Source organism: Protopterus annectens, chromosome 11.part0, assembly GCF_019279795.1.
Source record: "Protopterus annectens isolate FY-2018-M chromosome 11.part0, PAN1.0, whole genome shotgun sequence".
Taxonomy (NCBI): Eukaryota; Metazoa; Chordata; order Ceratodontiformes; family Protopteridae; genus Protopterus; species Protopterus annectens.
In genome coordinates this window covers 559,223,605-559,240,512 of record NC_056745.1, presented here as the reverse complement: position 1 = coordinate 559,240,512, position 16,908 = coordinate 559,223,605, and positions in this window count along the sequence as shown.

Genomic DNA, 16,908 nt, shown 5'->3' with positions numbered 1-16,908 from the left:
AACAAATGTATTTACAGGACTTAATGGATCACACTGTTGTAAAATGTCTACACAGCAACTACAATTATAACAGGAGAAAGTACCCTTCCTTGATACACCAATAGATGTAGAATTTACACTACCAAAGTCCTTATATGCTAACATACTTTTTATTGTCTTCATGTTTCTATAAGAAAACACTCTATCCCCCACAACCATCCTGATATCATCCTGTGTAAGAAGGACCTTCCAGTATTTTCTAACTATATCTCTCACCGTGGCAGTCATAGTGCTGTAAGAAGTTATATATTTCAGACAAACCCTGTCCATCGGTTCACTCAATCTTTCACACAGTGTATTAGATATCTGTAGAAATGTAGGTTTGAAAAGGGTATGTCTATTAGATATAATATATTCACTAATCTCTTGTATCATATGCGATGAATACCCACTATTCTTAAATTCCACACACGCTTCATTAAGTTGCTTCTTAAAAGCATCATCATCAGTATTGAGTCTACTGATGCGAGCCAATTGCGCCTTAACAATGCCCTTAAACACATGTGGAGCATGCATACTTGATGCATATAGGTACCTTCCAGACGATACTTCTTTCTTAAATACTGTGGTGTTGATAACACCTTCCCTCTTAATTAATGTAATATCTAGAAAATTAATGGTGCTAACCTAACATTCTTACTTAAACTTTAAAAACTAGTTGAATTATTCAGAGAAAGAATATAATCCTCTAATTCACTATGGGTGCCTTTCCAAAGAAGGAAACAATCATCCACAAATCTTTGATAAAATAACAAATTTTCATTCAAAAACCTCTCACCATCATTTATATACATTCTCTCCCATTGGGAAAGAACCAGATTGGCATAAGTATTTGCTACTGGTGTGCCCATTGCCACACCAGTTTGCTGTAAATAAAATTCGTTATCAAACAAGAATATATTGTTTTTTAGAACCAGGTCTAACAACATGCAAATATTTTCTATATGTCCGCTAAAAACCTGAATATCTCAACAAGAATTCTCTAATGGCATCCAGCCCATAATCATTGGGGATTACTGTAAATAACGATGTAATGTCCATTACCACCATATATATATGTTCACAGGTATCTGTAGCTAGACTCATATTCATATGCCAATTCTTGAGCTTAACTAAAAAATCACTAGAATCTTTAAGCACTGTGTGACAAAACTTTAGTAATGGTTGTAGTTGCCTTTGCAGATAGAGTGATATGGGTTCAGTAATCCACCCATTTCCAGAGACGATAGGTCTCATTGGGGGACTAACCTGTGACTTGTGCAGTTTTGGTATGCCATATAACTGCGGCACTACAGGGCACAGTACTGTAAAGAAGTGAAATAAATCCAACGAAATATCTCCTGTTAACTGTAGGTCATACACACACATATTAACATAACTAATGCATTTTTTCACTTGTAAAAGTGTAACACGCTTAAACGCTGTGTCATCATCCAACAATAAAAGCACTGAACCTATGTAATGTTCTCTATTCATAATAACAGTTGATCCCCCTTGTCTGCTTGTTTTATCACAATATGTGAGTTTTCCTTTAATTCATTCAAAGCAATATATTCTGCATAAGTTAAATTATAATTTCTCTTGTAATTATTAGTTGCATAAGCCTTCCTGATTGCATCCTCACAGAGATCATTAAAAGCTATAAGTACTGGGGCATAATTAGGTACAAAAACACTGCTGCTTTACAAACACTAGCATCATATTTGTCATTTTTAAAAATCAACTTCAGTGCTATGGACCTTACAAACAACTTTAAATCAGTCAACACTCTCACAATGTCCTCTGTAGAGGTTGCAATATATCCTAGTCCTTTTGCCAGAAGCATATAATGCTCTTTTCTCAAAGAGAAATCAGAAAGATTCATAGTACCTGCCATTACCTTCGAGCTATCTTCAATTGTTTTAAAGGACTTTCATTTTTCCGTTTGCCATCCAACGGAGTGGTGGAGTCCCTCTGTTTAGCTCTGCCTCTGGATCTGGACCTAGACGTAGCCATCCGCTCCTGCACCCGCTCAGCTTGCTGTAACTGAAAGGGTTTGCTAAAAAAAGTAGACAAACCTTTTTGTTGTAACGCTTGCGTAGTATTTTTATTACCCAAAGGAGCTGCAACAGCACAAATCTCCATTATTTTATTTCCAGTAGCACCCATATCAACAGGATGAGGCGTGGTATCCGTTTCTGCAGGCTTAACACAAGTTACGCTGCTGCTCAATGATGACGACGACGTTAGCTCTTCACTTGGCGCCAATTTTGAAATTCCAGCACTCAAAGCAGGGAAGTCGTCTAGCGTGTCTAATGATGCTGTGTTCTTTTCCAGCGTAGATGCACGACCTCTGCTGGTGAAGTTAGACCTTACATGTGAGCCCATGGGATCTCTAAAGTTATCATTTTTTTCATTTTTCGGCCAAGAGAATATATTACCAGCTTGGTAATCGCCCATGTCACGTAACAGCTTTCTCTTCTTCACAACTTCTAGCCTGTCATCTAATGAGCTCAGTCTGTCTATCATAGATTGATAGGATAATTGCAAATTCTTAAAACAGGACATAGAAAGTAATTCATCTTCCATTATAATAATATCCCTTTTTAGTTCATTTTCAATATCCAGAAAAAAGTTGTTCATTAGAGACATATAATCTTGGCTCAACTTTAAGTTGAGACACTGCCACTGCTTTAACAATTCAGGGTATGTATTTCCATAGGAGGGCATTTTTAAGACCCTCAGACCACGCGGAGCTATACCCTTCTCCAGATAGGCAGCAAAGCTGAAACGTTGCCATTGTAGGCATTTGAATGCACTAACTTTTCTTTCCAGAACTTGTAACTTGTGCTCAAAATCCATTACGTCAGTAGATGGCATTTCAGCTGTATTCCCTCTTTCGCCATTAAGCTCTGAGGCAATGTGTAACAGAGGATTGACTTCTTTTTCAACCAGAAATTTGAGTCAATTTTGTAATTCCATCACCGGCTGCTGCAGGCTATCAAAAGATTCCCAACTTCACAGCAGAAGAACAAAGACTTGTAATAACCAACACTGCTGTTAAATAGAACAATGACCAAAAAACCAAACGTTGAGAGCAAAAACCTTTATCAAAAACAAAGCTTTCAGGCCAAAACCCTTTTTCAATGCTTAACAAAAGGTACAATAAAATCACATGTTTAAATACAAGCCCAAGACATCACATGACCCGCAGCCAAGGTCATATGACATGAAATAATACAAACTTACAATAAACAGATAAAAAAGACATATTGTTAATAAAACTACATAAAAATGTGCTTACTCAATAAAATATCATATTATTCAACATATTCAAAGTATATTATTGCTAATAAATGTTATTATTTTAACCTTGTGTGCTGTATTTTAGTCAAGACAGGCTTTAATGAAACACTTGCATTCAATCCTGGTGCCACAGTGTGATCCATTAAGTCCTGTAAATACATTTGTTCACCCTGTTTCAAAAAGAGTGTATACCTTTAACTGTTTTGCCACTTGTGTAACAAGTAATATTGTTTATTTGGCAACATGTGACACCTGTCCCTCCTTTTATGTTGGAAAAACTACTAGAAAACTTAAAGACAGGATTATAGAACATAAATCCAACATAAGGAATGGGAGTGACACGAATGCTTTATCTAAGCATGTAAAAAGTTATGGTATATCTCACACTTTTAAGTTTAGGGTTATAGACACTGTTAGTGTGTCAAAAAGGGGGGGGGACTTATGTAATTTGTTAGACAATAGAGAATATGATTGGATTGTAAGACTAGCAGCAGATGTGGCACCAGGATTGAATGCAAGTGTTTCATTAAAGCCTGTCTTGACTAAAATACAGCACACAAGGTTAAAATAATAACATTTATTAGCAAGAATATACTTTGAATATGTTGAATAATATGATATTTTATTGAGTAAGCACATTTTTATGTAGTTTTATTAACAATATGTCTTTTTTATCTGTTTATTGTAAGTTTGTATTATTTCATGTCATATGACCTTGGCTGCGGGTCATGTGATGTCTTGGGCTTGTATTTAAACATGTGATTTTATTGTACCTTTTGTTAAGCATTGAAAAAGGGTTTTGGCCTGAAAGCTTTGTTTTTGATAAAGGTTTTTGCTCTCAACGTTTGTTTTTTTGGTCATTGTTCTATTTAACAGCAGTGTTGGTTATTATCATAGACAAGCTCAACAGCTGAAATATCAAATCATATGTCACAGGATAGTTTGCAAAATGGCTAGGAAACAGAACCCATGAAGTCGACATTGCAGGTGCCTTGTCAGATTCAAAGCCAGTCACACGTGGTGTCCAACAAAGATCTGTCCTGGGACCCGTCTTATTTGGCATTTACTTTTCAGATGTGAAAGCAAACATAGGAGGGTTGTGGCTGACAAAGTTTGCAGATGACTGCAACCTAGGCACCATACGTGAATACATCAGCCAGCACACACATCCTACAGAATGCCGTCACAAAGACAGATAGCTGGTGCCGGAATCATGGCCTGAAACTGACTGCAACTGATGTGTGGTCATCCCCTTTGGGAGGAACAAAGTACACACAAATCAATACATAGACAGCAACCCACTGAGCACAGAATACAAATCAGACACCTGCGGACACATGTAGATAGTGACATCTCATTTGGCACCCATGTTGCCAAAGTGGTTTGAAAAACTTTCTATCTTGCCCACCTTATCATGAAGGGTTTTCCATCCAGATCACTGGAGGTCATTGTACTACTATACTTCTCCCTTATCAGGCCCATGATTGGATACAAAGCCCCATTTGGTATGTACCACACCCAGCACTTGCAACAGCTGGAGAGACCCCAAAAGTACCTTACCAAGGAGATCAGGGGTCTACAACACATGTCATATGCTTCCAGACTAAAGGAAATCCAGCTTTATTCAGTGGCATACCGCATACTTACAGGTGACCTATGCCTGACATACAAGACCATGTCCAATCAGGATGTGGTGGACATGCTCCACTGCAAGCAATCCAAATCCACCAGAACCATGGGAGCAGAAGATTTGAACCTCAGCACATACATGTATAGGACATGCTGGGGGACAGAGTCATAACTCACAGGCATCTCACACTTTAGCAGAGTATCCCAGTTCATGTTAGACAGAGTCCCTCACTGACTCTCTTCAAGAGAAGTCTGGACAACTGGATGTGGGATTGTAGTTTTACCCCAGGGGTCCTCCCTGTGTCACTACTAGACAGAGGCACAGTCAAGGTATTCAATTATGTATGGGGGTCATAATGTGTCACTACTAAGTGAGAGGCACAATATTCGGAATCTATTCTGTACACGTATTACCACTATAAGGGGTGGCAATAGCCACATCACTATGGCTAGGCTTATAAATGCACTAGGGCAGATAGCCTAGTAGTAAACTATGAAACTATGACACTATGGTGTATGTGTAGGTATTGTCAGTCAAGCGATATAATGTGGTTTGGGGGGCTTGATATCTTCCTGTCTTCCAACAGTTTGTTGTCTATTCCTTCTAGCATGTCAAGGGATCAGTTGCTAGTGTCCTCTCCTGCTCAGCTGGTGAACCTGGGAATACTGAGGCAATGTTACAATTGATGCATGTACACAGACAACCCTCTCCTTCTCCCACAAAACACAAATGCATGCAAGAGATGCAACTATATAGCCAACCTGGAGGCTGAGCTCTCTCAACATAGGACTGGCAGGACCAGAGAGGAGGAGAAGGTGACCACACACACACCACAAACCCAGTCTCACATAGCACTATCACAACTTCAAATCATACACATAAACACACAAAGACATACTCGGAGGCTCTGATCACAGATCTACCATACCAGCAGAGGCCACCACAGCAGACACCCAAACAACTGCCTCCACAGGGCACAGCACATGCAACACATAGACCACAGAGTCAGTGTGCCAAACATTCACAGCCCTTAAGGCCAAACACAATGCCAGACGACTCGTCATAGGTGACTCCATAGTCAGACACACTGACGCCCGCCACCAGATTGAGTAAGGAGAAGGTCACAGTAAGCTGCCTATCGGGCGCTGGGATCCACCACATAATGCAAGCACTCAGGTCACTCAACTGCAAGTACAAGTATGACTCAGTCATTGTCCATGCTGGTGTGAACGACCTGAGATGTACCTCCCTGGACTACATGAAAAGAGACATAGAGGAGCTCTCTGCTTATGTAGCCCAGGCAGGTATGACCCTGACCTTGAGCAGTATCCTACCTTCACCAAGAATGATGCCACAATACAGAGACAAGATGATCAGCTGTAATAATTGGCTTAATCTATGGTGTCATTCAAAGGGGATCCAATGTCCGTCTGCCTGGGATGACATGCTGGACAATCCACGCTGATTCGCAGGGGATGGCTTGCACCTGTCACCCCTGGGCTTCCGGAATTTGGCTAAGGCTCTTGCAACCCCCATTGTGCCTTTTTTAGGCAAGGCTCAGATTCTAAACCTACCACCCTAGAACACAAAAAAAGAAATAAACTAAGGGTAATGCTGCTCAGTGCCAGATGTCTCAACCTCAAGATGCATGCACTCGAAGCCCTTCTCAGTATGGGGAACATCGATGTCTGTGCTGTGACTGTAACCTGGTTCAAGGCTCCTGACAGCACCCCAGCAGTATCAGGTGTTACCTCATATCATGCGTTCCGGCCCCAAAATCCAGACGACACCAAGAAAGGAGGGTGGGTGTCCATATTCATCAAGGACACCCTCACCTCAAGGTTGGTGGCAACACACGATGCATCGGAGACCATCCAGGTGCAATTAACCGTAGGCAAGACTGCTCGGCAGTTTGTAGCAGGTTACAGGCTACCCTCTCAAACTCAGGAACCTCACACAGCTTTCCTGAAAACACTGGAGGGGATAAATGTATCTCCAAACACCATCATACTGGGTGATTTCAACTATCCCAATATAGACTGGGATCACTAATCAAGCCCCAACACTCTAGGCCAAAGGTTCCTAGAGTTCATAACCTCAAATGCCATGGAACAACTAGTCACCATCCCCACAAGAGGAGACAACATACTAGATCACATCATCACGAACATGGGGTCACAATGTTCAACACCAGAAGTATACCCATCATTGGTGAGATCAAATCATAAACTAATCTCACTGGAAGTCCACATCCCACCCCCACCCCAGATAAAGAAGACCACAGTGAAGAACTTCTCAGAAGCCAACTTCACACTTCTAAAGACTGGTGTGGTCTCTTTCAAGGCCCCCAAGCCAGCGGAAGCCATTACCCAAGCCGCTGAATCACTTACAAATGCCTTCTACCAGCACCTCCAGGGCTGCATGGATCAGGCAATCCCACACAAAACAAAGACTCTTTGTACCAAAGGCATGCAGTCTGGTGGACCCCAGCCATAAACATGCTCTACATCAGAAGGAAGGAGCTACTACAAGATAGAGCAAATTCCGTAGAAGGGAAGACACCCCTGCTCATTATGAGTAAAGAACTGAGATCTCCCATAAAATCATCCAGGGCACATTTTGAGAGAAAACTCACTAAGGACTCAGAAGACAATCATGAGGCCTTTTTTAGCTATGTTGGAAACCTGGGAGGTGACTCCCAGATATGCTCAGGATTAGTTCATAATGATGTAAAGATCACTGAACCTACAGACATTGGCAACATACTGGCTGACAGGTTCAGTGCATATTTCCCCCCCCCAAAGGGAGGGATATCTATACCAGGGGATTGTAGCCCCCCAAACATCTCAAATGCTCAGGTGAGAACTGCTCTATCCAAGGCGTGAAACACAGCATTCATGGGACCGGATGGTGTCCCCGGTTGTGGGCTCCATGAACTCAATGAGGAATTGAACCCACAGTTAGGGCAGCTGTTTAATCTTGGCCTCACCTCAGGATACGTACCCAAGGAGTGGCATATGGCAACGGTGGTCCCACTTCACAAAGGTGGTGCCTCCACCGACCCCGGACACTACCGTCCCATCAGCTTGACAAGCCTGGTCTGCAAAGCTATGGAGAGGATCATAATGGAACTCATGAATGAAGGACATAGGGGACTTGCAGACTTTGGATCCAACCCAGTTTGGCTTTGTCAAGGGTGATCATGCCTTTTAAACTTGGTTGACTTTTTCAGAACGGTCACCAAGGCCATTGACGAGGGCAAAGCAGTCCACACAGCCTACCTTGACCTGGCAAAGGCTTTCGATACAATACCCCACTCGGGTATCATTGACAAACTCACCAGCTTAAATGTAGACCCATACATCACAAGATGGGTTACAAACTGGTAAGTGACAGCACCCACAGGGTCAAGGTTGCTGGTGCCATGTCACACTCCAAGCCTGTCACAAGTGGTGTCCCACAGGGCTCAGTCCTGGGCCCAGTTTTGTTCGGCATCTACTTTTCAGAAGTACAAGCAAACACAGGAGGATTATGGCTGACAAAGTTTGCAGATGACTGCTAACTGGGAACCATAGTTGACAACCCATTTGACACAGACATCCTTCAGACGGGTCTCATAGAAATGGATAACTGGTGCCAGAGCCATGGCCTAAAGTTAAACGCTAAACAATGCATAGTCATACCCTTTGGGAAGAACAAGGTTGCCCCTAGTTCCCATATAGGTGTTACTCCTCTAAGCACAGGAGAGGTTATCAGGGATCTGGCCACCCAGGTTGACAGTAACCTTGCCATTGACACTCACGTTGCCAAAGTAGTTAGGAAGACCTTCTACATTGCCCACCTCATCATGCAGGGATTCACATCTAGATCAAGGGAGGTCATTGTTCCCCTGTACTCATCACTCATCAGACCAATGATTGAGTACAATGCCCCATTCGGAATGTTTCTGACCCGACACCTGCAGCAATTGGACAGGCCCCAAACATTGCTCACCAGAAGGATAAAAGGTCTCAAATGTATGTCTTATGCTGCCTGACTGCAGGAACCCCAGCTCTATTCAGTCACCTACCATCTGCTCAGAGGTGGCCTGTGCCTGACATACTAGGCCATATCCAACCCGGAATTAATGAACATGCTTCACCTCAAAACCTCTAACTCCATCAGATCTACAAGGGCAGGAGACTTAAACCTCAACACGGCTATTAATAGAGCGTGCTGGATGGACAGATTCATCACCGAGAGACTCCCTATGCTGTGGAACATCATCCTGGTACATGTGAGGCTGGGCACCTCGCTGGCTTTGTTCGAGAGAAATCATGACCAATGGATGGGAGATCGCAGGTATACCCCAGGGATAACCTCAGTGTCACTGCTTGACAGAGGCACAGCAACATAATGGGCATATTATCCTTAGAACTGAAGGGGTGGCGGAAGCCACAAAACTCTGGGCTAGGCTTATATATGCCCTAGGGCAGATAGCCTAGTATGAACCTATGAACCTATGAACATAGGCCTGGTGCAGTTCCTGCTATTAGGACAGTGGTCTGCAGCAAGCTATTTAGTAGTAGGCAATTTTAGCAATTGGTATTTGACCATGGCTAATCCATGTTGCTTCTTGTTGTGGTACCAACATGGGGGTGTGGTTATCCATGACATTTATTGCTAGTCACCCTCGTTTTGTAGCTTGTTCCATGTTTTTGCACATGTACATCCCTGTATAAGGTGTGACCTGGTAGTGTTAGGGTGCTGGTGTGGGCTTTGACCCAGTTGTCTATTACAGCACTGATATCTACATCCTCTATACTGTGTGCGGTTACACTGCACACATCTTGCTGTTTATACTTCTGGCATTGGGTAGCATTACATCTAGGTTCCTATCCCTTGTGGTACCTATGAATGTGGGTTTGTGTTTTGTGGTTTGTGATGGGTGAGGGTGGATGTTAGTCAGGGTCCTCAGGTGTGCATATGGTACATGGTGTTACATTACTTGACACATGGCATTCATGCCTCGGGTGGTGCTGCAGGGCTGCCTCCGTCGGATGCACATACTACACTCCCTGTACATGTTTGGAAGCAGGTTGTGTCATGTTAGGCATCCCTGTTACTATATGAGTGAGTCAGAGCGGTATCAGTCCCAGTGTTCCTACTGACCAAGTGTATGTGCTATGCGTTGCCTCTTTGCCAAGGCCAGGGCATACTGGGCATGCCTCCTTCTGCCTACTGGGGCAAGGTCAGGTTGTTCCTCCTCCGAGTCACCCTCTGCCTGTGGTGGCCTTGGCAATGGTGGGGGTATGTTTGGCCCAGCCCTATGCTGGTCCTGCTGCAGCTGTTTCCACAGGATCATATTATGAAGCATAGCACATATCATGATCATTTGGATACATGTAGTTGGTGTGTACTGCAAGGCTCCACCAGATGTGTCCAGACACTGGAACCATGACTTGAGCAGCCCAAACACACGCTCTATGACATTACGTGTTTGTGCGTGTGCCTCATTATGGCGTTCCTGTTCAGGTGTGTGTGCATTTCTGATGGGTGTCATCAGCCACGGCTGAAGTGCGTAACCTGCATCCACCACTAGGTGTCCGTGTGGGAAGTCCCCACTGGCAAATGATTGGTACAGCTGCGTCAGATGCCAGATGTGGGAATCGTGGTAGCTCCCAGGGCAGCCAGCACACACATTCATTATTATGCCCTGGGCATCACACACGACCTGGCAGTTGATGGAGGGGAAGCCCTTGCGGTTCATGTAGGCTCTACCCCGCTCACCGGCTGGTGCTTTGATGTGTATGTGCATGCAGTCTATTGCACCCAATACTTCAGGGTATCCCGCTATTTGCTGGAAGAGACGCATATTGCTGGCCACAACCTCACGGGCATTGGGGAAATATACATGATCACTGACATGTGCTGACATGGCATCCAGGAACTGGTGCAGTACCCTGGAGGCTGATGCCTCTGATATCCCCATCATATCACCAGTTGGTCTCTGGAAGGTACCTGTTGCTAGTATTCTTAGGCCAACACATACCTTGGTTTCCACTGGGATGGGTTCCCCTCTGTTGGTTCTGTGTGTGAGGCGTGGCCTGCACAGCTCAACAATTTGCTGCAGAAGGTCTCTGTGCACTCTGTAGCACTCTACTATCTCCAGCTCATGTAACCCATGGTAGGTGACCCTGGGCCTGTATACTCTTCTCCTCACTCTGGGTTGTCTGTCAGCATCTGCATTGTCACCACCCTCAGCAATTCGCCTATGCCTGATTATAACAGCTATGGCAGCCCCTAGCATTTCTGCTCTGAGTTCAGCTTTTTTCAGTTTTCAATTCTCATAGCTTACTTTCTTGCAGTATCTCTTGTGAGAAACACCCTGCACTGCTCTTTGCAGTGTTTTAAGTGCTGGGTTGGGCTTCTAGTCTGCCTGTGTAATTGCCTGCTTCCAACTGTTTCCACCAATTAACTCCAGCAGTATCCTCTAGCAGTTTCCCTGTATTCTGGTTGTTTCCTTTTTCCTCTCTGTTTCCTGAGGGGGAGCAATGTGCACACCAGCTTAAGCACGCTCACAGTTACTTAAACGCGCACACACATCCTTACACGATGTGAACTTGGCTGATTCATGTTAAAACACGCGCACACTGCCTTCCACACGTGCACGCCTTGAAACCATTGTAAACGGTTTGCAACACGCTCCCACATGTTGAACCTGCCTTACACGCGCGCATGCACGTATATCAAGAAAGTTTGAGTGTAGGGATAGTGTGCACTCTCTATTTCTTGAATTTTCTAGTGTTCTGTTGGGACACACCTTTCTCCCTGATGTCTGTCTGTCATCTGTCACCTTACATTGCCCTCCAATCTGATACATTTATTTCTATCCTTCCCCCCCGTGATGTCACCTACCTCTTACTCTGTTCCTCCCCCTTCTATAACTCTTACACTACTCAGACAGTGCTCATTACCTATGTGACAGTGTGATTCAGTATTGTAACCCTCATTTACATAGGATTGCCTAGTAATGCTTAGTTACATGTCTTACATGGAGCTTCCCCCCCTTGACAACCACTAAACGGAGGCCATATTGTTTTTGGTCTGCAAGTCCCTCCATTGACATTCCATGTAATACATAAATCCCACAATTGTGGGCTTATAAGCTTCGGTTTCCAGTTTTAGGTAGCGCACCTTGTTTGCGCGGGTGTGCGCTGCAGTTACACATCATAATCACACGAAAAAAAAAAAGTTGTTTAAAATATTTTTGCAACACTTTTTCATGCCAATGGCCACATATTTGGCCATTGGCATGCTTAATGAAACATATGCACCCTTTATTTGGAGCTGACATAGCTCCATTTTCATTTTTGCAGAAATGTACTCAGTTGTCAGCTGAGTACATTTCTGCAGCTAACACGTCCGTTACATGGACTGGTTTGGGCTTCTTGGATCGCTCAAATACCTCATTTGCATATCTTTCAGCTGCAAATGAGGTATTGAGCATTTCCACGCCCAGTCTGTGTAAGAGACGTGTTAGCTGTCTCTTACACGGAGGTTTGGGCTGTTCCTGAATCGGGAGGCTTACACGGAGGCTTACACTACTCTTAAACTCCGTGTAAGCCTTCCTGAATCCTACCCTATGTTTTTAAATAGGGGTTACAATAGAAATACTGTTCTGGAAGCCTTTTATAAAGTTAAATGAAAGCGTAATAATTGTGATGATGCCTTTGTTGTACAAGTTAATAAGGTTGATGGTTCTGATAGGTATTCATTTTTATTCTCACTGCTGGAAGAAGGAATACCTCCAATATATTGCAGGAAGGAAAAGTGTAACAATTTACAGGATATTTATTTTGTATCAGTTTATTTATTTTTTTTCAATAATCCGTCTTTTATTATTTTTCAATTACATAACTACACACTACTATGTATATAAAATATGTACATGATTGCTTCCAAAAGTTACACAAACATTGTATATTAACAGAAATTATTGAGAAGGAAATATAACATGAAAAAGCCATCAGTCTATATTATTATTATAACCTGTAGCTAATCTAAGATTGAATCTGTCTTATAAATATATATCCTGAGTAACAGTGGATAAGAACCTCTAGGCCAACACAATATTAAAGATTTGCTCCCATATTTTAACATTATGTATGCTTTTCTTATGGTCATTGATTAACAATTTGTGCGCTAATATGTGTCTTATTGCTAATGTTCTAAACTTTTCCCAAGATGTCTGGGTCGGGTTCAACCAGTTTGAAGCTATGTATAGTTTCATTAATAAAGAAATATTCATGATTATGATCCTTTTTGATTTATCCAAGTTATCTGGGGGAATATGTAGGATCATAAATTCCCAAGAGAGTGTTGAGTGTTGGTAGCCCATTTTCTGTAACTGAAGTTTTAACGAATTCCAAAGTTTAAAAATGCATTTGCAACTCCAAAACATGTGAAACAGGTCAGCTGTCTGGTCTATGCAATATGGACAATTAGGTGAGTTCTTTGAGTCAAATTTATGAAGAGTAAGACGGGTATAGTAGGCATTGTTAAATATCATCAATTGTGTGAATAGCAATTTTTGGAGGGATACTGACTTTAATGTTAGATTAAATGCTTCCAAGATCTTGCTGTCGTCAACTAATATTAATTTTTCCTTCCAGTAATTCAATAAGAGAATATGTTTATTATATTTCATCTCTTTTATCAGTTTATATGAGGTAGTTATATATTTTTTGTCTTGTATCAGAGCTTCCCACAGATTACGACATATATTTAATTCCTCTTCTTTAAATTCAAAGTTATTAAAATAATTTATAGCCAGATCTTTTAATTGTCTCATGATAATTAGATAGGAAATAGGAAGACCTTTCTCTTTTAAAATATCGTGAACTGATATCCCAAGCAAGGGGTAGAAATCCCATATGATTAGATCCTTTATTAGAGGGAATTTCTGTAAGTCTATCAATTTATTCCCTATTACTAAATTTGGGTTCTTGTGGAGTGGTTGAAACACCATCATATACTTTAGTAGGTTTAATGAAGTAGGTTTAATGAAGTAAAAAGATTTTGAATTGAAGTTACATAGGTTTTAATATGTTCCATTAAGTCATATTTAATGAGTGTTCCCCTATTCAAAAAGGGTAAAGCCTTACAGTTAATTCCTACTCCAGTTACATGTCTATAAGTTAAGACCAACCATTTGATTTTGTATCAGTTTATAATATTCGTAGTGAACAAATTGTTAAAATTCTAAAATATTATTAGCCTGTGTTATTAAAGATAAGGAACTGACTAATACTATTAGTCATTGATCATGTATTTCTTTTAAAAAGGGTCGTAATATAGCAGATGTAATCGTGCATAGTAAATTTGTTGCACCTGATGTTAATATAGGAAGTCGGGTTACCTTTAAGAAAGGCACTTACCCTTGTGGTAAGTGCTCTATATGTAACCAAGTAGTTAATATTTTTTCTAGGATAAATAGAATTAGTTTTAACCCCGCTCAATATTTTTCATGTGATACGGCTGGTAGTTTATATTTTAAAATGTCCTTGTAATATGTTTTATGTGGAGGAAAGTCAAAGAATGTTTAAAGTCAGGTTGCAAGAACATATGAGAGACATTAGGAATGTACGTACAGAAAGTCCCCTTGCAATGCATTTTAAGATTTATCATCATAGCAATGCATTTTAAGATTTATCATCATAGTAATCCATTTCTTTTTAAAGGGATATATTTTAGAAAAGATTATTTTAAATCTGGGTGAGTTAGTCCCTTTGAAGGATAAATTGTTATATAAGGAGTCAGTGTATATTCTTAAGTATAATACACCAACTCCTATTGGCTTGAACAGTGATTGCAATTGGAGATATTTAATTAATTAATAAAGTATATTTAGTACGTAAATTATTTAATTATAGTGGGGATATATATATATATATATATATATATATATATATATATATATATATATATATATATATATATACACATATACATATATATTGTGAGACTTTGAATTTGATGATTTAAGCCGTGGTGGTGCAGTGGTAGCATTGTTGCCTCACAGCAAGATGTTCTCCCGTTCGATTCTCAGCTGGAGTGCCTTCTGTGTGGAGTCTGCATGTCCACCCCGTGGTGGAGTGGCATTCACAAGACATGAGTGAATGGGCGTGCCTTCGTTGAAGGTTGGGCATCGAGCTGGCACCTCGGCACTGTAAAAATCTACTGTCAATCATTAGTGGACCAGAGTTCCGCTGTGGCGACCTCTAACTGGGAAAAGCTGAAAGAAGAAGAACTCCTTGAAGGCATTGATGCCTAGATGCTAGAGGTGAATCTTTGTTTTGGATTTATTAAGAGCAAGTGACCTGTATTGTACTAGGAGCAAGTGAATTGTATAGTACTAGGATCAAGTGAACTGTATAGTATTAGGAGCGACTGATCTATAAAGTACTAGGAGCAAGTAACCAGTATAGTACTAGAAGCAAGTGACCTGTATAGTGCTAGGAGGAAGTAAACTTTAAAGTACGAGGAGCAAATGAACTGTATAGTACTTATAATACTAGAAGCAAGTGACCTATATAGTACTAGGAGCAAGTGACCTTTAGGAGCAAGTGAGGTGTATAATACTTATAGTTCTAGGTCAAGTTACCTATATAGTATTAGGAGCAAGTGACCTGTATAATGCTAGATGGAAGTATATTGTAAAGTACTAGGTGGAAGTATACTGTAAAGTACTAGGTGCAGGGCAAGATGAGAAGGCAAGAAATATGGAAAATGCATAAATATAGTTGCAAGTATAGAAAACTTCTGGAAGAACCTCATGTTGATCAGGAACGAATGCAGGAATGGTTAAGGAAACGCAAACTCATACCAAAAGATGAAAGGCTAATATTGGTGGCCCAAGATAGTGGTCTACATACACGCTGGTTTACAACGTCCATTGAACATGTAGGAGAAACAGACAAATTTACGTTTTGTAAAACCAAATTGGAAACAGTCACATACCTCGTTGCTGGTTGTGACATATTAATGGCAGAAGGACTGTATACTGAAAGGCATAATCATGTGGTAAGACTGTTGCACTGGGGATTGTGCAAACATTATGGTATTGAAGTGGCTGAAAAACACTGGCAACATGATCCACAAAGCAGCATAGAAAATGATAAAGTTTATATCACATGGGATCACCCATTACCAACAGTTCAAAAGATAGATGCTAGAAAACCAGATATAGTGGTCCATGACAAAAAGACAAAAGTAGCATTGATCATTGAAATTGCCACACCCAGTGACTACAGTATCTTGCGTACAGAGGGACACAAAGTCATAAAATATCAGGATCTGCAGGCAGAAATGAAGAGCAGTGTGGAAGAAAGATACCCAGACAGTTTCAATAGTAGTAGGAGCAAAAAAAAAAAAAAAAAGAATCTACAATCGTATTTTGATATGTTACCAATACATGTAACCCTGTACAAATTGCAGAAGGAGTCATTACTGGGAACATTGTGGGTGCTACGAAGAGCACTTTTGGCTGACAAAGATTGAAACAATACTAATTTCATGAACTTTAGTCGTACTTTGACTTAGGGATGGGGTCCATTCCCAACATGGTATTAGAAACCCAAAAGATTTGGAGAAATTAAATAAAGTACTAGGAGCAAGTGACCTGTATAGTACTTATAATACTAGGAGCAAGTGATCTGTATAATACTAGGAGGGACCGACCTGTGTAGTATTAGGAGCAAGTGACCTGTATAGTACTAGGAGTGAGTGACCTGTGACCTGTATAGTACTAGGAGTGAGTGACCTGTATAATACTAGGAGGGACTGACCTGTGTAGTATTAGGAGCAAGTGACCTGTATAGTACTTATAATACTAGGAGCAAGTGACCTGTATAATACTAGGAGGGACTGACCTGTGTAATATTAGGAGCAAGTGACCTGTATAGTACTTATAA